At 53.6% G+C, this 25,544-nt stretch overlaps 1 protein-coding gene across 6 annotated transcripts in view; it reads left to right on the top strand.

Annotated features, from left to right (window-relative positions):
• The window catches only part of ZMIZ1 (zinc finger MIZ-type containing 1), a 225,645-nt gene that overhangs the window by 164,282 nt on the left and 35,819 nt on the right, over positions 1 to 25,544 (top strand). The window lies entirely within an intron of this gene.

Below are 25,544 nucleotides of genomic sequence, written 5' to 3'. Positions count from 1 at the left end.
TCTTTTTGTTCCTCTCCGTCTTACCTGCTTCCAGGTATCACCCCCAGGAGCCTTTCCTGGTCCCCCACACCCAGCACACACACAGACATGGGACCCTATCCCCCTTAACATCATCAGTCTGTTTTATGTGGTTACTTGCCCACCCAGGTGTTGGCCCCATTGGATATGAGTAGTGGGACGCTACCTCCATGACTTGTCTTAGTGCTGAGTGCTCCATAAATGTCTCTTAAATGACCACCCCAGGACATAGGTGCATCACAGCAAAGGCAGTCACCCAGGAAGAAATGAAGAGGCCCAAGTTCTTGGCCAGCTCTGCCTTTCCAAGTTGGCCATGTGACATGCAGGAGCCCTCCTTGGGACCCTACCTATAGGAAGAAGCACTGGCTTTACTGTGCTGCCCTATATAGCCACTAGCCACATGTGGCTGTTTAAATGTATATTAGTAAAAATTAAATGAAATTAAAATTTCAGTTCCACAATATCACACTAGCCACATTTCAGGTTTTCCGTAGCCCCATGAGACAGCGCAGGGGTTGAACATTTCTGTCATCACAGAAAGTTCTGTTGATAGCCCTGCACCCAAGGTTCTGAGGAAGGGCCCTTGGAGCTCTGTCAGCATGGTTCTGGAGGGAGGCAGGGTCCCGGGCCTGAAAGAGGGAGCACTCGGCCGGCCTCCCTGCTGGCTCCTCCTACCCCCACCTCCACACACTGCACAGGGCCTGGACCCTCCTCCTGTCCTTTCTGCAGGACTTCCCTGCCCCATCCCCTGGGGCTCTTAAAATGGGGCCACCCAGTGTTTTTCCCAAGACAGTGTCAGGAGTAATTATGAAACCCACATCTGTCGTTTACTGGGTGACTGGTAAGTCACTTAACTTCTCTAACCCTCTTTCTGCTAGTCGATGAAATAGAACTGCTGATACCTACCTCTGACAGGCACAGTTGCAGCAGGGCATGAATGAGATGGGGCTGAGAGAACTCAGCTCAGTGTCTGGCACATAGTAATTGCTCAGCGATCGGCAGCTCTCATTACTAATCAGGTTGACTTGATTCTGCACAGCAAACACTTAGCTCCTAAACCAGCTGGGCTTTTGGTTTCACTTGAGTTCCCAAGCTTCTTGCTTATCCCAGCTCCACTTCAAGCCTCAGTTTCCTTGTCTGTAAGATGCTTCTCTCAGTGTGTGTTGTGACCAGACAGACCTTGCTGAGTAGTGTGCAGGGCAGGCCGCCCAGGGGCCTGTTTCCATTCAGTGTGACTATGACTGCTGTAGCAGGAGAGCCTGAGAAGGCCAGTAGGGGAGAGAGGGGTGTGAGTGTCCTTGTTCTGTCCTGATGAGAAGCTGCAGGTGCGTCCCCCGGTGCAGCCATCTGGGAGGTCCCAAAGTGTGTCCCAGCCCTGAAGGAAGTTCGAATGGGCCAGCACACACACCCACTTTCATTTCCCTCTTGAGGAAGTCTGCACTTTGGATTTCTGAAGCCCTCTGGTGACTCACACGAGAATGTCTCCCATGTGAATCCACAGAGTTTGTTGGGGTCTGTGGCCTCCAAATTGTATGGGATACCTTTTTTGGATAGAGGGTCCATGAGCTGTGCCATGTTGCAGTGCTCCTGGGGTAAGGCCCATGGGCCCAGGCCTGGCTTCCAGTTGCCCAGAGGGCTCCAGGAAAGGAACCCAGTGATGGGAAATTCTAGAAACTGCAGGGAGTTCCCAGAAGCCAGTGCACTGCTTCCTCTCTCACCCTAGGCCTTGACACCCACTGTATGCTTAGTGCTGGGCCTGGTGCTGGACTCCAGGAGGCAGAGCAGTGTTCAGCCCAGGTCAGGGGGAACAGAGTGTGTGCAGAAAGAGGACAGGGGAAGCTGAGTAGGGGTCAGAGGCAGGCATTCTTGAGAGGCTTCCCCCCAGTGGGTACACAGGAGTTCCAGGTGGGGAGGACGTGGCCCTCCTGTGGCTCCCCCTATTAGTGGCTGGAAGCCCTCACCCCTTAGAGGTTTCTCCTCCAGAGCCTTGCTCACCATAATCTCTCCCCGTCCTCTCCTATTCATGTACTGGGACCTTCAACCCTCTCCCAGCCTCAGTTTCCTCATCTGTAAAATGGAATGGTACCGATCTCACAGGGTTGTGGGAACGTGAAACAGTATATCCAGCTATGGCGTCAAATACAGTGCTAGGACCTAGTCAGCGCTGAGGAAACACTAGCTGTCCTTGCTGCCCTGTCATGGGTCTCCTTGCATTTGGGCAAGACCCATTCCTCTGGGACATGTCCTCCTGCTTTCCTACCTTATAATCCTCCATCTCAGCTGGAACTTGTCAGAACACCCTCCAGCTCCACCCGCCCACAGGCCTGCGTGGGATGCCTTTATTCCAGTACAAGACGAGGAATGCTTGTCTCTCTCTCCCCCACACCCCTGAGCTTGGCCAAGGCTCAGGGCTGCCTCAGTGTTTGCTAAGAGAAGCTTCTGGCTTCTCTGCAGGGTGTGAGGACAACTTGTGTAACCCTCAGGTGTGTCTGCTTCTCATTAGCTCACAGAAGGCCCTGAAAGCTCCTGTGCAGGCCCAGAGTAGCCCTGTGGGGATGGAGCACAAACCCCACTGTCCTGGGAGTTCAGGGCAGCAGCACCCAAAGCAGTGAGCTCATCCCCCTCCCCACAAAATACACGCAACTTACTGGACTGAGGGCAGCCTTAACCACTGGGTCTCTAGTGGCTTCTGGGTGCCCCCTCCCCACTCCAGGGTGGAAGCCCAGCTCAGGGACGGGGGTGCCCAGAGGTCAGCATCAGGCCAGGAAAAGGGCTGAGGGCCTAGCATTTGCTTCCCTTTGAGAATACAGGCTCCGGCTTCTGTCCAGTCTACTCTGACCCTTGAAACAGGGAAGGGTCCTCCATTCTCTCTGTGTGCCTACCCGCGGGCACCCCTGGGGGAATGGCTTCTGCTGGGAAGCCACCCTCCTAACCTGAACTCCATCCCACCCTGGAATTAAGCCTCCCCAGGATTGGACCCATCAGGCAGATAATCCTCTCAGAGCTTTGTACCTTCTTTGAGAAGTACATCCAATGACCTGGATGAGATCTTTGTCCTTTGCAGTGGAGATTTCTTTGCAGGCTGTGGTTCTGATTGCGCTCTCCTCTCTCACAGGAATGTGGAGTATTCCCTGTGGTTGCCTCTGGGCAGCCCGGGCCGGCTCCTCTGGATTCCTCCCAGGTCTTAGACTCACAGAGCCTTCTGGCTCCCCACCCACGTGACCTAGAGTTTGATACTTGAGTTGCCTCTTCTATAAAATGGGGGCCCTCACCTCGCAAGATGTTATAACCATGGGAGCTGCTGCGTGTGTGCGGTGTCCTGCTGAGGGCACTGCATGTGTGCCCTCCATGCTTATGTGCTCTCTGATACCTGCCTGTGCCCCTCCCAAGTCCTTGTGCTGTAATTACAGACTCAGTACAACCCCCGGTCATGTAGGAACGTTGTATTTCTTCAAGTTCATGGCTACAGCTCTTTCAAGTTTGAATGTTCTGTGGTCAAATGGGCTGTCATACACACAAATGTGTTTCAAGTAAGTGAATAAACAAGTGAAGAGTTGGCTCTGGGTGGGGCCCTCAAGGGAATGGAGGAAGAGACCCAGCTCCTGCCCTGTAGGAACCTAAAGCCCCCAGGTGAAGATGTCAGTAAGAGGGAAGGTACTGGGTGTGTAGGGCTGCACAGGTGCCTGGGAGTGAAGTGGGGTGAGCCTGTTGCCAGGGTTGTGTGCTGGAGAATACAAGTGTAAGATGGAGCTCTTGAAAATGTTATATGCAGTTTGCATCTGCATATGAAATCATGTACCCGTGCAACTGAACATGTGTGTGGACACATGCGGGGCATTTACAAGTTGAATAACTAATGGATGGTGTATACAGAGGTGTCCTCAGGGGTTTGTGCAGATTTGTGAACACAGGAGGTGTTGGGGGTATGTGTCTGTTGTATGGGAGCTGGTTGGTATGTGTGTGTCAGTGAACACATCCTGATTCCTCTGGAGCAAGCAGGTGCTTGAGTCTTCCCTCCCACCATGCAAAGGAGAGGCAGGGCCAGGCTAGGTGACCTCAGGCAGGTCTACAATGCCTCAGTCTCCACATCCAGAAACAGGGACAATGATAACAGCAGTGACCTCGAGATTGCTGTGAGGACCCGCTGAGACCGTGTGCCTAGCACAAAGGATGCATTTCACATTAGTTGTTAGCTTCATACTAAGATGGGAGGGGTGGTCCCCTGACTGCCTGGGGACTTGGACTCTGAAAAGGGGTACCGGAACAAAGGCAGTCACTGTGACTGTCCTGTCCTGTGCCTTCCCCAGGGTAGGCAGGCCCTTAGCCACTCAAACCAGAGGGCAGACCTCGAGCTCTGAGAGGGGGCTCACCCTGAGACCTGGACATTTCTAGTCACGGACCCCAGCCCCCAGATGGCCAAAAGTCTGGCCTAGCAGCATTGCTCACTGTACCACTCCAGGGACTGGGGGAAGGGCCAGGGAAGACTTGTTGGTGCTGACCCCAGAAGGTCCACCCTGTCTTTGGGAAGATGACTAGACCCTCCTAGATTCCCAGGAAAGGGCATTGCATGGCTTCCCCGGGAAATTGGCCCTGGCTAGCCACAGCTTCCTCTCTGTCTGTCTCAGGCATGGCAGAAGAATTCTGTGTGTGTTCTCAGAGCATCGTGCAGACAGACACTTTTGGACTATTGCTCTGTCAGAGCACGGCAGAGTCAGAGGGTCGCCTGCATTCCACTCCTCTCAGGAAGTCCGTCGCCTCTCAGGGCCCCTGCTTCCCCATCTGAAAAATGGGGTTATTGATTCCTACCCTACTTAGCACCAGGATTAAAGGACCTGGTATAGTCTGGGACTCAGCCCTCATAGCTTTGTCTGCTGTGCACAGCCACTTAGGCGGGAATAGCTGCCTTGGTGGCCTGGCTCCACCTCCAGCCGGCTCTGGCCTTTCCCCACAGAGCCCCGCAAACTCACCTGGGCTGTTATTCCCCTTTGCAGGGCTGGTGCAGGGAGGGAGAATGCCCTGTCCAGGGGGCCTTACCCTAAACTCCTTACTCAGGGACCTGACCTCAGGGTACTATGTCAACAGAAGTCAGGGTTACTAGTCGGAGCAGGAAGTAAAAATACCTGACATTTCTAGAGCTCTTCATAGTGTCCTGAGAGGGGAGAAACTGTCATTATCAACCCAAGGCAGATAGGAGAACTGAGGATGAGGGGTGTGGGAACATCAGGGTGAAGTTCAGTTCCAGCTCTGGCCTTCACCTTCAGAGTGTCTTTAGTGCCCACCAGGAGACCTCCTCCCACCTCCCTGACAGTGCCTAAGTGGGTGTGGGGCCCAGACCACAGGATCTGGGGGTTACTTAGAGACCCCTGAGCAGAGCAAGGATCAGACTGTGACCCCAAAAGGGATCCAGCTTCCCCTGTATGGCACACAGGCTACGTACATGGCCTCTCACACAAATAGGTACATACACATGTACTCTCACCCTGGCATGCCCCTCTCTGTTGAAACATCTTCAGTGTAACATGCATTCTCACTTTAGCCAACTTGGTTATGAATGTTGAATGACTATCACTGGTTTGTATATACCTCAGAAGCAGAGTCCCTGGGGAAAAGTCATCTGTTTTCTTAAAACGAATCCTGGAAGTACAATTAGGAGTGGTTGTTCCACTTCTAAGGTTTTCCAAAGGCTGCCTGGAAAGCCCTGTTGAGCTTCTAATGAGGCAGCCAGGGCAGCCCAGTTCAGGGGCCAACCTGGCTAGGGGTGGTCTGTTGAAGGGCCAGGCCAGGGCAATTTCATGGCCTGAACCCAGGCCCTCAGGCCCTACGGAGGTTGGGGACAGTCCTCTCCTTTATTCAAGGAAGGCCCAGCTTACCACCCACCATCCCAGGGCCCTGGATGCCTTTGAGACAACATGCAGGGCACAACAGAAGAGTCAGGTACTCCAGGTTGGAGGGAAGCCTCATCTCAGGGTGGCCTCCCAGTTAATGCTAACACTGGTGGGAAGGCTGCTGTTCTCACTCTAGCTATTGGGGGGGCGGGGGGTATCGTAATAGGGTATAGCCTGCCCAGTTCCTGTTTACTGTTGAGGAAAAGGGCTCAGAGAGCTGAAGCAAACTGCCAAAGTCACTGAGGCAGGTCTGTGGGCCTCTGAAGTCCTGCATCACAGTCAGCATGGCATTCGCTACCACAGGGCCCAGGAAAGAAGGGTCCATTTGGGCAGAGAAAGGCTTCCCTGCAGAGAATAGGCAGAACCAAGACATCTGGAGGGCGATTTAGCCAGAGAGGGGCAGGCAATGCAGAGAGAGCTAGCAGAGGTGAAGGGCATCGGCTGCAGCCTTCTGAAATCAAACACCTAGTATTTTTCAACATTGTTGTGATTTTCAGTACTAGCTCAGTGGTCTCCATGCCCTTTTGCTTGGGAAGACGCATATCTGGTTGGAAGAAAAAAATGCCTTGTAGCTAAGCTCAGCCAGCAACCTAGAGGTTTGTCTGAGCTGCACATAACAGCTGGTGCCTGCTCATTCCCCGTGGGCCTTGGCCTCCGGCCTGGGCCGGCTTAGTCCTGTGGTGCCGTAGAGTGACCATGGCTGCCCTGGGAGCTGTTGCCCCTCACTCAGCCCAAGCCTACTCCCTACAGCCTCCGGGAGGTTCAGGTTTCTGCCTGCCAGGTGGGCAGCTCCCTGTTCCCCACAGCAGCAGCTCAGCTCACAATGCTGTCCTGCTCCTGCCACCTGAGCCCCCTAGGTGCCATCTGCCACCCTCTTTTCAGGCGGTCTTGGGGTAGGGGCAAGGAGAAGGCAAGCAGATCCCAAATGGGGCAGGTAGGGCACCCCAGCCCTGAGGGGCAGGTAGAGCCCGGCCTGCCACCTGGCACCTCGGTTGTCTCCACCTCCCCAGGAGTGGGTGAGAGCAGGTCTGGTCAGGTGTGGATGTGCATAGAAGGGATCTAGTATCACTCAGTGTGTCTGCATGTATGAGCGGTGGGGTCTATCTGGGCATCCCTGTGGCTCTCCACATCTGACCATCCCTGTCCTGAGCCTGGCCAGTGCTCAGGCATCCCTGCCTGCCTCCCTGTGTCTCTATCCACTCGTGTCTCTGTGCCTCTGCACCTGCACCTTCTGTGTCTGTTTCCCTGTCTCTGTGTCCTGTCTCTGACTCAGTACTGAGCTGATGAGAGTGCCTTTATCTACAGAGCCACCCCCCAATTGGATTGCTGTATTTAATTTCATTTTCTCGGGGCTCCAACTCACAAAAATAAACCCTCCCTCCCTACCCCTGCACTTTTTTGATTTAACAAGCCTGCTGGAAAACAATAGTGATTTCCGCATCGATCATAAACAGAAGTGATTACCATACAATTACAGCCTGAACTGCCAGCCTCTATGCAATCACTGAGCCGCATTGTAAATCGGAAGACAATTGCCTGCAGAATTACCCCCAAATTGGTTTAAGTGGCAACAAAACAGTGTTGGCATTTTGGCATTTCAGGAAGGGGTGGGGAATGCTGGTGATCCTGGCAGCAGAGGGTCCCATTGGGGAGCTTTCTGAGTCTCGCCTTTGAGGAAGTAGCTTGCTAGGGAGAACTACCTGCCACCTTCCCCCACCCTGTTCTCTTTCCTTCAATTACTTCTCTTTGTATGTCTTGGCACAGTTTGTTATAAACTCATTTATACTAATGTGTGAGTGACTAAGTATACCTTCAACTGAGATAGCAGAGAAGGGTGCATCTGGGGGGTACCACCTCAGTTCCCCTAGTATACTCCTCTCCCCAAATCCCACATTATCTCTGGCTCCTTCAGGTCACCTTGTCCCTGAAGGCTCTTCTAGTCTGGCTCCCACCCTGCTGCCTTCCCTCCCCCATCTCCCAGTCTGATGGTGATCTACTGCCAGGAACCTCCTACATTCCAGCCAGGGCAGCCTACTCCCTCCTGCAGCTGCATCCAGCTGCAGCCACAGTGCCCAGCTCAGTGGGCCAGGTCAACCCACCCCTGGGAGCTTGCCTGCCACAGCTGCAGCAGGTTCGAGAGGGGCTCACAAGGCCTGCTGCTGGTGACCTGGGCCTGCTTCTTTCTAGCCTCTGGTTTTATGAGAAGTCCTCTGCCAGCAGGACCTCTTTCAAGTGTCTGAGGGCCAGACTGCTAATCTCTAGCCAGTAGGCCATTTCTCTCTAGGGTCAGGCTGCTGTGAACTTCCTGGGAAGCTTGCCCACTGGCGCACATAGATTCTGTCAGATTTGTTCACATCTAGGTCATAAGTGCTTTTGCGTGTCTCAGCTGATCCTCACTGAAGGATTAGCACATGTTTGATTTTATGCATGTTTTTGGTAAAGAAAGGAAACCCCAAGAGTGCCACAGCTTATGCCAGATCACACAATCCATCCTGAGGAATAAAGTCTCAGACCCCTAGTGGAGAGCTGCTGCTCGCCAGCCCTCCCGGGCCCACAGGACTGGGTGCAGGCTGGGGTTGGGGGCTGGGGGTTGGGCAGTTCACCTGATGTCTGGCCTGCCCTGAGACCTCAGACAGTACCAGTAATTTGAACAGGCACTTGCCGGGCACAGCATTCTGGTCATACATTCATTTACACCTGTCATCCCACTGCAGCCCTGAAAGGGGACTTGACTCACCAGAGTCCTCAGATCCACTCCTGGTTCCAGAAGCTGGTTTGGATCCTCGTCCGCCAGCCTTCACTCAAGTTAGCCTGTGCTCATTGGCGTCCTGTAAAGCAGGAGGAAATCTGATGTCCCTGAGCTGTCACTGGTCCAAGTGTCCATGAGGCTCCCTGTCTAGTTGCCCTGGTCACTGCAAAGCCTAAGGCCTGGCCCATCTAGGCCTAGTATATTTAGGACCAAAAATTCTGTTGTTGGCTCCAGCTTTGCCCTGTTCTGGGAGGGGCCTCAGTGTTGCCCTGGGCTTGGTCTGTCAGGCTGAGGCCTGCTGGGCCAGGCCTGGCTTGGGGGAGGCCTAGGGTACTCCTGTGCCTGACATCCACCTCCGTGCTGTCAGTGAGAGGGTACCAGTCCAGAGGAGAAGCTGGCCAGAGCAGCATCCACAGACCATGGTGGTCAGGGAGAGGCTGCCACCCCCCCCCACCCTCCACCCCCCCCCACCCTCCACCCCCCCCACCCTCCACCCCCCCCCACCTGCCCAGCAGACCTGCTCTCACTTGCCCCACCCTAAGCCTTGCTCCTGCTGTGTGTCTCCTAGGTAACCAGTTGTCCAGTGGGAAAACAGGGGCTCAAAGCCAAAGACTTGAGTCCTGTCTGTGCCACTTCATGGTTTGTACCATCTTTACCCAGGAGCCTCACTGCTTTTCTTTAAAACAGGAGCCTGCTGCTGGACTCTGAGACAGCAAAGGTGACCATATTGTTAGTTCAGGGCTTTCTGGTAATAGCTGCTGTTATCCTTGGTCTCAGAACCCAGCCCTCCCTTCGAGAAAAAAGGGGCCCAGCCTTTGGTGAGCATTGGTCGTGTGCAGAGCTTTGCACTAGGCGTTTCAAGCTGCCTCATTGACCCTTCACTACAACCCCAAAAAGGCAGCAACTATTGTATCTGCCGTGTCCAACAGCGGAGCCAGAGCCGCATGTGGCCATTCACACTTAAATGTAATGAAGTAAAGTTAAATAAAATTTAAAACTCAGCTTCTCAGTCACACTGGCCACATTTCAAGCACTCAATAGTCACACACAGATGGTGGTTCATGATTTGAACAGCACAGATAGAGGACATTTCCACATTTGCGAAGTTCTTTTGGACAGTGCTACACTGTGTTATCCCATTTCTCAGGTATGTAGTTGAGGATGAAGGGACACATCACATGCGGCCACAGCTGGAAAAGAGGGAGCTGGGTTCCGACCTGGGTCTGCCAGCTGGACGACACTCTGAGCTCTTCTTTACTGCCAGCTGAAGTACTTCTCCTTTCACATGCGCGCTGCAGGCTCCTCAAGGGCAAGGCCTGTGTTTGCCCTGCCTCCCAGTCCCAGCCCAAGGCCCACCCCAGGGTGGCCAGCACTGGTTGAATAGGACCTGTAGTAGTGACTGAGTGAGCACTGCCTGCTGAAACTTGGGGGCACACTTAACTCCCCTCCTGCAGGAGGAGGCACAGAGCCAGCTGCTGAGGAGTGATGGATGGCCCCTCTCCCGAGATAAATGTGGCAGTCAAGGTAATCGGATTGTGTGTGACGGTCTAATTTGTAGGCGAGGGTAGGAAGCACCCGGCCATGCCTCGCCTCAGCCGCCCATATTAGTTTAATCAAATGTCCAGTATCTAAATGACTGGGCCCCAGTGATGGATGATGTGAGCTTTGTTAAATGCTCTTGCCCTGTCAAGCCAAACTTCCCAAGGCCCTGCCAGGCTCCTGGGCTCTTTAATTTGTTTTTTCTTGCTTGGTTATCTCTGCATGGGGCAGGGAAGGGGGTTGGGGCTCTTCTTTCTATCTTAAGTCTGATTTTTTCATGGAGGAGGAGGAAGAGGCCTGGGCTGGGAGAGGAGTGAGATGGAGTCAGCTTCCACCTCTTTCAAGTGTCCTTCCTGGGTGGCTGCAGATGGTTTTGAGGAGCCTGACTCCATAGAGCCCTTGACCTGGGCTTCACCATACCCTCTGTGGCTTCTGTCTCTTTTGGACCCTCCCACCACCCTGGGCTCTCCAGAAACAGAGAGACATCAATGTGTGAGAGGGAAACATCAATCAGTTGCCTCTTGCACCACCCCAACCGAGGACCTGGCCTGCAACCCGGGCAGGTGCCCTGACAGGGAATCAAAGCAGTGACCCTTCACTTTGTGGGATGACACTCAACCAACTGTGCCACACCAGTCAGGGCCTTTTCATTCTCTAAATGTGGTATTTTAGTATGCCAAAAGGTATTTACTTTAATGTTAGAAAGTTTGTCAACTTTTCCTTATGATTAGTGTTTATTGTGCCTCTTTGAGAATTTTCCCCAATTCTAAGGTCCTCGAGATAATCTCCTATATCATCTTCTAGACAATGTATTATATTGCCTTTTTTTTTCTTTTAAGTCTGTGGTGTGAGGTAGGGGTCAGGTGCCCGGTCCAGTCATTCTGACCATGTGCTGTGTGCCTCAGACCAGTGTGGGTCCTGGAGAGAGACAATAGAAAGTGCAGTCCTGTCCTTCAGGGGTGACAGTCTCTTTGAGCTGAAACGTGTGTTCTTAAAAAGGAGGTAGAGAGCAGCATGCGTAACATGCCCCCCTTTGTGTCAGGTGGGATCTGCCTGGCTGTGCGGTGCCCGTGCCCAGCCCTCCACGCATGTTGGCTGTTGCCCCCTGTGTCAGACCCTGTTCTAGGCACCAAGGATGTGGTAGTGAATGCAGCATGTAGAAACCCCACACTGGGAACACTTTTGCTCCAGCACAGGGAGTGGGGCGTCAGATGATAAATAAGATAAAAGTAGAAGGTAATAGTGCCATGGAGAACAATTAAGCAGGGGAGGGAAATGAGGGAGTCAGGTGGCAGGGGAGGTGTTGCAATCTGTAACATGGAAAGGTCAGGGAAGCCCTTGCTGAGTACAGAGTAAGGACAAGCCGTGAGGGGTGAGCTTCATGGGCGTTCAGGGCAAGGACCTTCCAGGCAGACTTTGCAAAGGCCATGAGACAAGTAAACAGAATAACTGGAAGGAGAAACCAAAGCCACCAGTGTGATTTCCCTGGTGAGAGGAGCTGAGCAACAAGACTGGGGTGGGGAGACTCTTTTTCAGTACACACCTTTTTTCTACTCCTGTATATTTTTAATCATATTCACACATTACTTCAAAAAACATTTAAAAGTTAAGGAGGGAGAGTGGCAAAAGGTACAGTGAGGTGGAACCATCAGATGTAATGGAAAATATGGGTCTTAATCCTCTTTATCTCTGTCTGAAATTGTTAGTGTTCTAAGAATGGATTTGTATATTCCGTATATAAACAAAAAGTAACTTTATTAAATAAAAATAAATAGACCCCACTCTGCGTATTGTTTTGGCTGGTGGTCCTTGGGTAGGTTCCTTAACCTCTCTGAGCTCCAATTTCCTCCTATGAAGTGGTGATAATGATCTCTACTCTACAGGTGTCAGGAAAAGGAACCCAGAAGAGAGTATGTCAGGTTTCTGCCTGGCTTCAGATTCTTCAAGGGCTCAAGAGCCCAGGAAGACCCAGGCTCTAGAGGTAGTCAGATTCGCTATGGGCCCCCAGGCTGACAGCCATCCCAAACCCTGGGCCCTGCCAGGTGGTCAGTTGTGTGACCACCAGGCCCTTTGGAGCCCCCCTCAGGTTCCAGGTTGCCCAACTGGTTCTTGCTGGGCTGGGGCCAGCTGATCATCTGGCTCTGACCACCATCCCTGCCCAGTGTTTCCTTCTGTCTGGGTACTGTGTTAATTTTTCATTGCCTCCATCAGAGGCAGAAGGCAGAGAGCTGTTTGCTGCAGGGAGGGAGCAGGCGCTGGAGGGGGAAGAAGGGTGGGAGAGCTTCGTGGTGATTAAACACTGCAGAGACCTAAACAAATGATGCTCCCTCCCTCAGCTGCTCTAGAAGAGAAATGGGGAGTTAGCCTAAACTGCAGATGGCCCAGGCTGCTGTCCTTCCCGCTACCCCTATGATAGCAGCTGCCCCAGGACTGCTTCCTGAGAGGCTCAGCATGCTGAGTGAGCCCTGCGGGACCTAAGTCAGCCCTTTAGCACTGTGAGGCTGACCCCAAGACAGGGAGGGTGCAGGGTCACACAGCTGAGACACAAGCAAGTGGTGGAACTGAGAATTTCATGGGGAGAGAATAGTAGTGACCTCACAGAAGGTAGGCTTGAATGACACAATGTGTGTAAAGCACTGAGAACAGCACCTGACCTGAATCAAGGTCTGCATCTGTAGGTGCCATTGTCAAGATTGCCCCATTACACCTTTAGAGCAACTAGGTGAGATAGGTTTACATGCAGGTGAAGAAATACAGATGCACTCAGCTGCCAGGGTCTTACCCAAGACCACACAGTTCATGGCTAGCAGATAAAAGCCAGGCACATCCACTTCTGATTCCCTGTCCAATGTTCTTTCTGTTGTACCAAGGCCAGGAAGAGAGTCCAGGGTCAAACCTCCAGGGCCTTGAATGTAGAGATCAGGGAAGGTGAGCAGCAGTGTCCGGACCACCTGCCAAGCACACTGTTCTCCTGGCCCGAGAGCTTGTGTGCATTCTGAACCCAGAAGGGGAGAAGAAAGAATGGTCCCTCCCCACCCTTTTCACCGTTCATGGAGCAGATGACCACTGAGTTCATCCATCCTCCTAGACCAGTGCTTCTCAAAGTGGAGGCTCCAGCCCAGCAGCACCAGCAGCACCTGGGAACTGGTTAGAAATATAAAGTATTAGGCCCAATCCCAGACCCACTGAATCAGATACTCTACTGAGTATGAGGCACAGCACTCTATTTTAACAAGCTTGCAGATGATTCTGATGCACAGGTAAAATTGGGAACCCCTGACCTAGAGACCGAGGGGGTTCAGTCCTGCCCTGGGACCTCACCATGCAGGACCTAGATTCACCCAGACATCACCCAGGTGTGTTACATTCTGAGTAGCAGGTGCAGCCATGAAACACTAGATGTAAATGGAATTCTTATTTTCATTGCAACAAGGCAGCTGGATATTTAAAGAAACCTCACAGAGAATCATTTCCTCACGTAAAGGAGCTACTGCAAAGAGAAAGCTCTGCTCTCATTTCCTGCCCCCACTCCTCTGCAAGTGTTCTATAAAGTCAGTCTCTGTCAGGTTTCCTTTGCATGGTATCTACCTGCACATAGCTAAAACAAGTACACAGAGTGCTAGAAGAATAAGTAAAAAATAAAAAAAGTAAAAGTAAAAAGAATGATGAGTAGTCTCAAAAGAGCACAGGTACCCCTGTGTTTTAGGAGAGCTCAGTGGGATGAAAGAAGGCCAGTCTGGTGTTTTGGGCAGCTGGGTCATCTTTGCTGGGCACCTGGAGAGGTCATAACAGCCAGGAATGGGTGGTTTCCAGGGCTCCTTCAGACATTCACACTCAGGGTTACTTGGAAGCATGAAATGTGCAGGGGCTCCACCGCTCTTGCTAGATAAATGGACAAGAGAGAAAAACCCTGCCACACAGTTTTGGGTAGAGAACCCACTGGAAGTTGTCATCTCCCACAGTGCAGGGTCAGGAAGGAGCATCTGAGTCTGCCACTGAATGCGCCCATGGGGCCAGGTCGTGTGCCCCTGAACTAAAACACCTGCCTAGTGGCCAGAGTGACTGCAGCTGGAGGGGGAGCCCTGCCACCACCTCTAGGCCAGCTGCCTGTGCCTCAGGCCTCACCCTTATAAGCCTGCAGTGGGGGGAGGAAGGGATCACTGTCTGTGTTTCTTGTACCAGGAGCCTGAGATTCTTGGAGGTTAACCAGGTCACCCAGCCAGGGAAAGGAAGCAGGGAAGGAGGGGTAGTGTGAGAGGTGCCAATGGTGGGAGCCAGGAGAGCTGGGGTCCAGTCAGCAGGTTTTTCCTGAATCTGCTCTTTCTCCATGAGCAGTGACCTGAACCCAGCTCTCAGTAGTCAAGGATTACCTGACACAGTACTGCCCGCCCCAAACCTCTCTCCTACTCCTGTCACTGTAGCACACATCCCTTTAGCCGCTCTAGGGCTAAGAAGTGTTTCAGGCAGCTCCTCTATAGAAACAAAGGTGCCTGGGCTTGGTTTCAGGTCCAGGACCCCGGGGAGGTCTCTGTGCTGGCCTCATTAGCCCAGGCTAGTTGGAAAGAAACCGCTGTTTGAGAGGCCGGCATTTGTCACTGGCTTGGGGCTTCCATGGGAAGAGCCAAGGGCATGTGGTTGGACCTGGGGGTCAGAGAGAGTGCAGATATCACACAGCAAAGCTTCTTAGCACTCAGACTCTGGCCCTCTTGCCTTCCACGAGGTAGATGGCCAGGGTGTTTAGATTCCAGGGTCTCGATGACCCTGGGAAGGAACTGGCCTCACTCTGACTGAGAGTGGAGCGACACAGCCAAACAGCAAGCACTCAGCTGGGAAGCCTCAAAAAGGCCAATTACCCAGGGAAGAAATCGATTCCCGCAACCCCTCCTTACCCCTCCGGCTCCCTGAGAGCAAGTATGGGCAGTGGTGTTTAGCCCCCAGGAGAAACTAGATGTACAGAATGGAAAGTAAGTTCATCAGGTGGTGCCTGCTGGAATGAAGGGCATGGAGCTCCGTGGTTCCTGGGTGCACGGCTCCAGGCCAGCAGAGGCAAGGAAGGGCAGGTGTGGCCCAGGTCTTGTCTTGCAAATGCGCTGGGAGCATGTCTGTGTCCAAGCTCAGGTGTGCCCTGAGCCAGGTTCCCCATCGTCTCTGTGCTCACCCCTCATCTCTAAAATGGGGCTGTGATACCCCCACCACCAGGCAACTTGTGAAAGTCCAGGGGCAGAGGGCATGTGAGCCAGCCCCCTCGAGGGGACATAGTACTCAGTGGCCGCTCCCTGCCGTCTGGTCTCCCAGGACAGCAACACTGTGGCCAAGGCCCTGCTCATACCCATCTCTCAGGCTGAAGGACTGGGGCATAGCTGCAAGAAGAAGGTAGCATCTCTTTCTGATGAAAATGCCCACCTGGAGCCTTTCTGGGGTGTTTTTTCATTGAACCTGAGTCATCCAGGAAGGTTCAGATGGTGGTGTGAGGTGGGCAGGGAATTTTCCAGGTTGGGATTTTCCTAAAGACCACGGACAGGCTCAGCCTGACTGACTTCTCCTCTTGAGCCTGAGTAGCCTGCCCAGCAGGCCCAGCCTCCCCTGGGTGAGGGACAGCCAAACCGGTTTGGGAATCAGCCCTGCCAGCTCCGAGGTCCCCGGAGTTCAGTTCCCAGGGTGTGTTCACACGCCTTGAGACTCCCAGCTCCTGCCAACTTGGGCTTCCCTGGGGGGGAGGGGGCGGGAACATGCCCCCTCTCCAAGAGTGAAGGAGTGGCCCAGAGGCCCTCTTGGGCTGGATCTCAGGACCTGAAATGGCAGGACCTGCCAACCTTTGGGAGGGACCCAGCAGAGTGGGCCATGTGCTCCAGGTATATCCTGGGCCGGCCACACCATCAGCCTGGTCGGTCTTCCCTGAGCCTTTGCAGTGGGAGGCAGGCAGGAGAGGGGCAGGGTCATTCACAGCCAAAGGGCCAGTAGATGATTCCTCCTTGTTTTGACCTTGTTTCTTCCACAGTGATGGAAGATGACAGAGCAGGGAACAGAGTGTGGGAATGATCTAGAACAACTAGAAGCAGTTGAAACTCAGGACAGCATGCTGCTGGTAGTGCAATGATTTGGCCATTTTGCAGGAGAGCAAGATTTTTCCCCAAGGAAAATGTATCTGTCAGCTGTCAGGGCCTCTCAAGTCCAACCTACAACTCTCCAGAAAGGACATTTCCTGTAACCAGGGGGAAGTCCTAACCCCTCAGCAGTCCCTGTCACCCTGGGTCCTGTGCACACCAGCTGTCAGACCACAGCAGCTACACTCCCCACTCTGGGCTCGCAGCCTTAGTAAATGGGGCTCAGCAAGCCAAGCTATCTGGAGCCCCTTGCATCTATAGCCCACACCTGGTTGTGGGGGGGGGGGGGTGTCCAGGCCAGGTGTGAAGATGGGCAGCCTAGCCCACAGCATCTGCAGGATTGAGAAGGGGTTGAGGCTGCCCTCAAGTCCAAGAGACATGACCCCACAGTGAGGGCAGGGCTGATTAGAGGACCATCAGCCTTCAGGGAGCCCAGCACCTAGTCACTCTTTTACATACATCCCAGAGGGAGGAGGAAGTTGCCCGGGGTCCCACAGGAGGTTGGTAGCAAACTTGAACAAGAAGCTGGGATGATGCCTGATCGTGGGAGTGGCAGGTGGGTGTGAGGTACAGAGCTGTCTTCTTGGGCTTGTCCCTGTTCTCAGATCTTTGACATCACTGGTTTGTGGGGGTGAAAGGAAACCATCCTGGACCAGTAGCAGAGCCTCTGTCCTGTGGTGTGATTGTGGGTGAGTCACCCTGTCTTGGGCTTCGATTTCTGCTTTGTGAAATGCCGACAACCTCATCCTCGGCCTGTCCCTCCCTGGCTGTTTGTGGGGCTCCACTGAAGCAGAGGCCCCGGGCAGCTGGGCAAACTAGAGGGCTGTCTGTGCACTCTCATGGTCCCATTAGTTCCTCACTGTCCACAGTGGGAGGTGTCACACCACTCCACAGACATGCACTTGAGGCCCCAGGCTGCTTGCTGTGTCAGTGGTCGTAATAGGGCAGACAGCTGGTTTTCTGAGGCCCAGCACCTACTGTCCCTGGCCCAAAGGCTCCGAGTCATTGCCCCTGGTTCCTGCCCCTCCGTGGTCAAGTGCATCCTGTGCTGTTTCCTCCTGGGAGGAGATAACCCAAGAGAACTGGCAGGGAGGGGGCCATTTCTCCATTTCTGGGGTCACCCAGCAGAGGTGGGCCCAGAGAAAAGGACACCTAAGTAACATTTCCGTGGCCAGCTCTGTTCCGGGGGTGGTGTTCAGACCGCCCGTCCTGCTGGAAGTATAGGGGTGAGAGCAGCATCCTGCCCTTGGCTCCGGTCCCAGTCCCACTTCCTGCTAGACAAAGGGGGTGCAGGCCAAGGAGTGGCTGGGCTTCTCGGTGATCTGCCACTTGGTAGTGGCCACTTTGTTGGCCCAGACTGGCCACCTGCATTGTGTCACCTAAGAGCCGGGTCAAGGTAACAGCTATCAGGGCTCAGTTCGGTGGGACCTGGGGTCCATTCAGTGCAGAGTGTCTGGCAGGGAAACACTGAGTGGGGGTGCAGTTGCATGCTGGGGAGCAACACTGCCTGCCCCAGTATAAAGGAGGTGGTGCAAGTCTGGGCCCAAGGCATGTACGCATTGTGATCCTCTTGGAGATGGGTGAAAGAAATTGTATTTTATTTGAGTAACAGCACATAGATGGGAGACAGAGAAACCTCTTAATCCTAAAGGAATATGTGCTCAATAACAATAACAAAATAACAATGTATTTTTTTTAAGATTTTATTTATCCATTTTTTAGAGAGGGAAGGGAGGGAGAAAGAGAGAGAGAAACATCAATGTGCGGTTGCTGGGGGCCGTGGCCTGCAACGCAGGCATGTGCCCTGACTGGGAATCGAACCTGCGACACTTTGGTTCTCAGCCCGTGCTCAATCCACTAAGCTACACTAGCCAGGGCAAAATAACAATGTATTTTTATATAATCTTTCCTACGTGTCAGGCATTATACTAGTATATTATGTGCATTAGCTTATTTAATTCCCATGACACTTTAGGAGGTAGGTAATGTTTATTATCCTCATTTTACAAGAGGGAAAACCAAAGCACAGAGAGGTTAAGTAACTCAGCCAGGGTCACACAGCTGCTAAGTGGTTGAGCTGGGATTTGAACTCCGACAGCCTGGCTCCAGAGTCTGTGTTCTCTGCCACTCTGCATTCTAGAGGCAGAAGGCAGCTTCCACATTGAGACTCTTTGGCACGAAATTAGCTATCTTTCACATGTGGTTTAAAGCTCAGGCCCTTTCTTCATTTTGGGACTTTTTATACCAGGCCTGAGAGCAGGGGTCCTCCTGTTTTTCCTCACTTTTTATAGATAATACAGAGAGACTATCCCAGGCCTATGTCATCTCAAACCCCCATGTCCTCCCCCTTCGCCCTCCCCTCCTGGGCCTTCACCTCTCCTCTGCACAGGTCTGGAGTCTGGAACTCTGGTCTCCAGGCATAGGCAGGAGTCCCCACTCTCCCTACCACCAGGCTTCCCTGGTCAGTGGTCATAGGACTCCATGTTTGAGAGACGAGAGACAAAGGTCGGAGGGTAGGAGGGTGTGGCCTGGGTCAGGGAGGCAGAAGAAGCAGCAGTGTCCCCTGGGAGCCCTGGGTGAGATGCTGTGGAAAGGCCCTCGGCATCCCTGTGGGCAGACACCATTAACATGGACACCAGAGCCAGCCCGTGAGCAAAGAAAACCCAGGGCTGCAGCTGGCCTCCCAAGCATACGAACTTGATCTTGTTTCTGTCAACTGCTTACCTTTCATTCCCCATTTTGGTGTGGCTCACCAATGGCTGTGCATATCACAAAATGGGTGTCATGTGTGACTTGGCTATAGACCTCGTTTGATGACAGCACCAATTTCCGTACACATCCGTAATAGGACTTCTTTCTGGGCTAATGCTCCTGAGGCTAGGTCCCTGTTCCCAAGAAATGGGGAGCTGCTAGCAGGTTTAAATGTCATAGCAGTGGGTCACAGATATTACCCCAATAGTCTGGGTCTCAGACACAGTGTGCTCAGTGTCTGTCCAACTCTTCTGTCCTTTGTGTGTTGAGTTATCTGATTCATTCAGTCCCTTGGCCATGTGTTGGCTGCATAGCCTGTGCCAAACATCGTACTGGCTGCTGAAGTGGCAGAAGTGAACCTCTCAAATCCCTCTGTGGCTCTCGGGGCTCCTGCTCTTACTATAGAAGACCACAGCTTTCCCCCAGGTAGCCACTGAGCACCTACTATCCACCTGTACTGCCTCTGGGGACACGATTGGAGAGGGGATCAGAACGCATTGGTGCAAGAATTCCTCTGTCTGTCTTGCAAGTGTGGGTTGCTGGGAGGCGGGTTAGGAGACTGAGATAAATGATAGGACACGCTTGTCATAATTCAGGGGAGAACAGGCATAGCTGCAGAAGGTGATTGGAACAGGCGAGAAGCAGAAGGGACAGACTGCAGAGACAATCAGGCCACGGTACTCTCAGGGTGGGGCAAGGCAGGGCAGTGGAGCAGTGCCTTCCTGCAGCAGCTTGAGATGTTCCTGGGGAATCAAGGGGATACGGGCACAGGCCCCTGTGTTGGGGAGGGAATGCACCCAATGTGGACACCTGGTTCTACTATCCTGACTCCCTGGGGAAGGCCCTCCTGCTGCCTGGGCCAGACTTCCCCCTGGGAAATGGGACTGCCACACTCTGCTCCCATGTCAGAGGGTCTTGTATGGACCTAGTAAGTGGATGGTATGGAAGCATTTGAATTGTATCATTAGTATTTTTCGCTGCCAGTGAACCCCACTTGCATGCTCCTGGGACCTCTTTCCACCTCTCTCTGTCCTCCTCTCCTCCCTGCTCCCCCAAGGCATGGTTTAAGAGGGCAAGGCCTGGCAGGCTGCCTCCTTGGGCACCCAGGAGTCCAGTCCATCCCTGGGTCTCAGAAGCCCCTCCTCCCTTCCTCCCTGTCACTCACACACTCACTCACACACACTCACACACCCAAACACACTGAGTTCCTCTGTTCTCCAGCAGCCTTTTAGCAGCTGAGATGCTCTTTGATACATAATACGCTTTTGTTTCATTTGAGAGAGGCGTCCCCAGGCTGCAGCATGTTTGATAATTCTCCCGTTTGGCCCTTGCATCCAGGTCTTTGTACTCTCCTCCTGAATGGCCCACTGCTTCTGCCATCCCTTCCTGATTCCTAGGCCTTACTGGGAATGAGCATTCCAGGCCACTCACTGTGTAAACACCCCCTTGCTCACCTCCGCCTGTTTTTCCTGTGGCCATGATGGCTGCCTCTGGTTTCTGGCCCTTTTTAAGCCTGAGTCCAGCTGGGGAGGGGCAGCTTCTCGCACATGCCCAGCAAGCTTATCTGCCGCTTTGATGCTCCAACTTTCAGACCCCTGCCTCTGCCTCCCCTCCACCACCCATCTGCTCATTGTCTGCTGGCTAAAAGGCTGGTCTGGAAAACGCAACTCTACACACCCTACCTGGAGCCCAGGCAATCCCCACGTTGGGGATGCAGGCCCTTCCTTCCACTGCCTCTCAGATAAGATTGGTGCCCGAGTGCCATCCATCGGCCATCCATCCTGTGTGCCAGCTCTGCCAGAAGCTGCAGGTGCAGAGGCAAACGCAGAGCTGGTCACTGTCCCCAAGGAGGGCACATCTGGGACAAGCCAGGCCTAAGTCACCCAGGGCTCCATTGCAGCCCTCACCCTTACATCTGTTCAGTGTGTTTGTTTTCCTTGTCCTTAAGGACACTGTAGTGGTTGCTGGCTGCAGTGGGGAGTGGCCAGGAAGACCTTCGGAAGCAAATGTCGGAACTCGGCTCTCCCTTGGTGCCTTCCCTCAGACCTGTGTCCTGCACCCCTCTGATTCTCAGACCCAGCGTTCACTTCCATTTCTCTCCCAGAGTTCGTGGTGCATCCCCTACTGCAGGGACCCCTAGACATGTCTACTGGATCCCCTTAATAAAAGATGCCCCAGCCCCTTAGTCACTCACACCACTATTTTGTGTACCTCCAGTACATATCACACCATGACACAGTGTCTACTGTAAGACATGTGCTGCTGGCAAATGACCTTGATTAAGTTCATGGCTGGTCTGAAGTGGAAGCCCCAGGGTCCCCTGTGGCTTCCTGGATAAGCTAGAAAGATAAGAGCAGACCAGGGGAGCATGAGAGGTCAGCCCGCCATGTCTTCCCCTAGCTGGAGTCTTCTCTCCATTCCACTGACCCTTCAGAATTGCTCCTTCCCCTATGGACATGGCCTTCTGGAATTTGGCTGCTAAAGGCCATGGCTCTACAAGGTGCCAAGTGAGATGCCTTGGCCTGGGTCTTGGGCTGTCCTGGATCCTAAAGAACCTGCTCCACCCCACCCCCATTCACAGTGCTGCAGAGCAGTCCTCACTCTGCCCCTTGCTGCTCACCTTGGTGACTCAGAAGGGGCAGCTCTGTGAAGCCTATAGCTCAGGGGCAGATGGGCATAATCATCTGCTCAGGGGCCTGGGGCTTACACATACTCAGCACCACCCCTCCCCCACCCCCATGAATTGCAGAGCTGCACAACTACCCAGTTCATTTGTCCCTATGCTCTGCCATGTGGTCAGAGTGCACAGAGATGCCAAGGGCCCTGGTGGGCACTTGTCTATCAACAAGGTCAATGAAATGACACTAATTGTCATTTTGACAAACATACATATAGTGCCTGCTATGTTGCCTGATGCTGCTCCTGCGCTTCACCCTGGTACCTCGGCTCGTCCTCACAGCTGTGAGTGTGAACTAGAATTACCACTGCTCCATTTTAGAGATGAGGAAACTGAGGCACAGGAAGCTTAGATGAGTTGCTGAAGGTATCACATGGGTGGTAGAGACAAAGCTGGGATCTGGTCTTGCAGATTAGTTCCAGAGTCGGTGCCGCACCAACTTTCCTGGTGTTACATGGTACAGTGGTGGGTATGGGATTGAGGGGCTGTTTTTCTGGGGCTGCTGTAGGTTATAGGGTCCTTTGGTCTCTGCCCATCCTGCCTCCCTTTCTCGGATACCCCTGCAGTTGATTGACAGCAGTCACTTATGGCTCAGGTCTACTCACTGAGGTGGGCAGCTTCTGTTAAGCCCATTTCACAGATGGGGAAAATGGAGCTCCCAAGGTGAAGCAGAAGCATGGTGAAGCTCTGAAATCTCTGAACCAGAGTGGCAAGACACAACTTTTAAGTCCTGTCTATGGGGCTCCAGAGCCAGGGCTCAGCCCCTGCTCCTCACAGCCTGCCCTCTGCTGTCCCTTCCTCTCCCCTCTCCTGGGAGTGGCACTGGTGCCCATCAGTGCATCCTCGACATGGCTGGAAGGGCCTGGGATGGCTTCTTCCTATTCATGAGGTGCTTTACTGCCTTCAGAGAATAGAGGCATTTGTGCATGTGCCCTTTGCTCTCCAGAGACCACACACAGTGCTTTCCAGGACTCCATGCTTGCTGCACCTGACTGCTTTCTGCACTTTGTGGGTATTGGTGTCATTTACATATTAGAGCAATCCTAAGGAGTGAGTATTCATATTATACCTATTTAACAGCTCAAGAAACTAAAGCCCAGAGAGCTTCTGCAATTTGCCCGAGGTCACATAGTTCTAAGTGGTGGAACCCAGCCTGTCAGGGTGAGTGGCGCTCACAGGATGAGGTGAAGGGTGGCCTCAGTCCCCCCCCAGGCAGTAGGAGGGGCACTCCTGACCCTGCCTGCACAGCTAAGGATGGCTAGTGTCTCCCTGAAATTATTCCCATGGGTGGGTGTGCTCTGTGCATGCCCTACCAGTCCTTCCTGTGCCTCCCACCCAGAACTCTTCATGCCTGGTGCTCCACCACAGTCCCAGAGGCTGTGCTCAGTGGTCCTTTTCATGCCCTGCCCCAAGGAGTTCCCAGAGCAAAGACAGAACCAAAGAGGCGTGTAGGCAGGACCTACTTCATCAAAGCAGGCACGCCCACCCCACTGTGTGCAGACAGCCAGATCTGGGCACGCAGCAGACACCCCCCTCCCCGCACACTGGGCTGTCTTTCTGTGCTTCTGTAATCTCCTACCTGCTTCTGTCTGTTGGTTCTCCTGGTTCTCGATGGTGCCCCAGACTCCCTTTCTGGCTACAATTCCCGAGTGTTGTCATTAACTTGCATTTGCCTCGGAACAGCCTGTGTTGGTTTAAGCCGTGATGACAGCACGAGCTGGGCCGATCCGCTGTGCATCTTCCCGCCATGCCTGCCCGAGTGGCCTCTGCTCAGGCCAAGGGGCTGAGGGTGGTGCTGCCTCGAGTCCCATCCCATCCCTTCCAGTTGTAGAAACACAGCTGTCCTGGCATCTCTGCTGTGCACTGGCTGCCCAGGACACACATCCCATCTGCCTACAGCATCCCAGGCCTTGCTACACTCCTAGCCTCCCTTTCTTTTATTCCTTTAAGGAAAAACACTCCAGTAGTGATAGGAAGATGACTGCTGTCCTTGACCAAGCAGAGGGGTGGCCTTTGACATTGGAGGAAAGCACGGAATGCCCCCAGGGCCCCCCTTCCCTCCTACATGGCGTGGTAGCCCCCAGGAGGAGCAGGGGGGGGGGGCGGGGGCTGTGGCATGGGCAGCAGGCACACCATCTGTGGCCGTCCTTTGTGCTGGCAACAGAGCAGTCCCTCCGTCGCTGTGATCCAGCGCTTCGTGCTTGGTGTGCAAATGAGTTTCTAGATGCCCAGTGCCCCCCGCACAAGAAATAGTAACTAGGGGCTTGGGAGAAGAATGGAGCAATCTAGAAATTCATTTCTGTTTGTTCCAACCTCTTTGAATAGGCTGCTTCCCCCTCCAGCTGCAGCAGATGTGTGTGGGGGGCCCACTCTAGGGACCTTTGGCCACGTTTTCTGGGCAGACACACACCAGGGTGGAGGCTTCTCTCTGACACCCCCTGTGCAGGGATGGCAAGATGAGCCCCCAGTCAGGGGCAGGATGCACCTTTAAAGACATAGCTGCCCATTGGCACCCCAGCCAAGAGAGAGAAACAGGTACCCTCTTGAGAGAGGGCGGAAGCTAGATTTTGGCCCCCATGTGCCACTTTGGTCAGGCATCTTTGTGCACCACACAAGCTGAGCAGATTCACCCAGCAGCCCTGGTGGGACCCCTTGCCATCCTGCCCTGTTCCCTGTGAGAACCAGTGCCCTTCCCTTGCCCTTGGGCCCCTAGCCAGCGCATAAAATGTGGGCACCTCCCCCAGGCAACTCACAGCAGGATTGGGTGGACGGGGCTCTTCTGCTGGTCCTAAAACCCACCTCCTGACCCCTGCCCACTCAGTGAGGGGCAGGAAAAACCCACTGCTCCTCAAGATGCTGGGCTCCACTTGCTCTTCACTACTGAGAGTTTTTCGGGCATAGGCAGGGGCACAGTCTGACAGGGTCTCAGAGGGTCTCCAGCACTGCTGATGGGGGCCGTTATTCAGGATCCAGGTGGTGTGTGAAGTGGCAGCTCTGCCCAGTCACTCCTGGTGTGTACGTCTGGGCATCTTTCCCCAGTGCCGGCTGAATGTGGTAAACGGTGTGATTCAGACAAGGCCTGTGATTCAGTCAGACTGGGGGCCATGCTACTTGGTTTTTGCCTTCTGCAGGGTTTCATCTCCCGCACATTCTGGTCCAGCATTAGGCTCTATCACCAGGGTGTGGGGCAGGGGCACCATCTGTGTCTCCGGCCCTCTGACCTTCTCTGGTTACTGTGAGTGAGTGACTTTGCCTGTCTGAGTCTCAGTCTTCTTATCTGTAGAATGGGGATAACAGCTGGCATCCTGGATTGTCTGGGGGCAGATTCAAGGAAGGGATGGAGAAGCATGTTGCACAGCATTCAGATGGGAGACCCTAGAAATGAGACAGTGGGCCCTCTGTCCAGCCAAGTGGCTGCAGCAGTTCTGGGTTCAAAGTCCCCTGGCTGCCTAATCTGTTTGGCTACATCCAGAACTCTCAGATCAGTCTGACTGAAGTACTCGTGGAAGGAGTGGGACACTGGCTGGGGTGTGGTCACCCCTTTTAGCTTCTGCACAGTCTCGGCAGTTCCCCCATCTGTCCCCCACCACAGTCCTGGGAGGAAATTGGGGCAAGGGTCATTACTGCTCTTCTCCTACAAGCAAACTGAGGCCCAGAGAGGGTCTGTGAGCTCCAGAGGGTCACACAGCAAACTGATGACAGCCTAGCCTTCTGGACTCCTCACTCCCTCCCCAAACCTCAGCTCCCTTTTGTACTTTGGAAAGACTGGCCAGACATCCTGAACTTGAGGGTGCTTTTGGCCCCTGGTGGCCACACAGAGA

Source organism: Phyllostomus discolor, chromosome 5, assembly GCF_004126475.2.
Source record: "Phyllostomus discolor isolate MPI-MPIP mPhyDis1 chromosome 5, mPhyDis1.pri.v3, whole genome shotgun sequence".
NCBI lineage: Eukaryota > Metazoa > Chordata > Mammalia > Chiroptera > Phyllostomidae > Phyllostomus > Phyllostomus discolor.
This window is presented reverse-complemented; position numbering and strand designations above follow the sequence as displayed.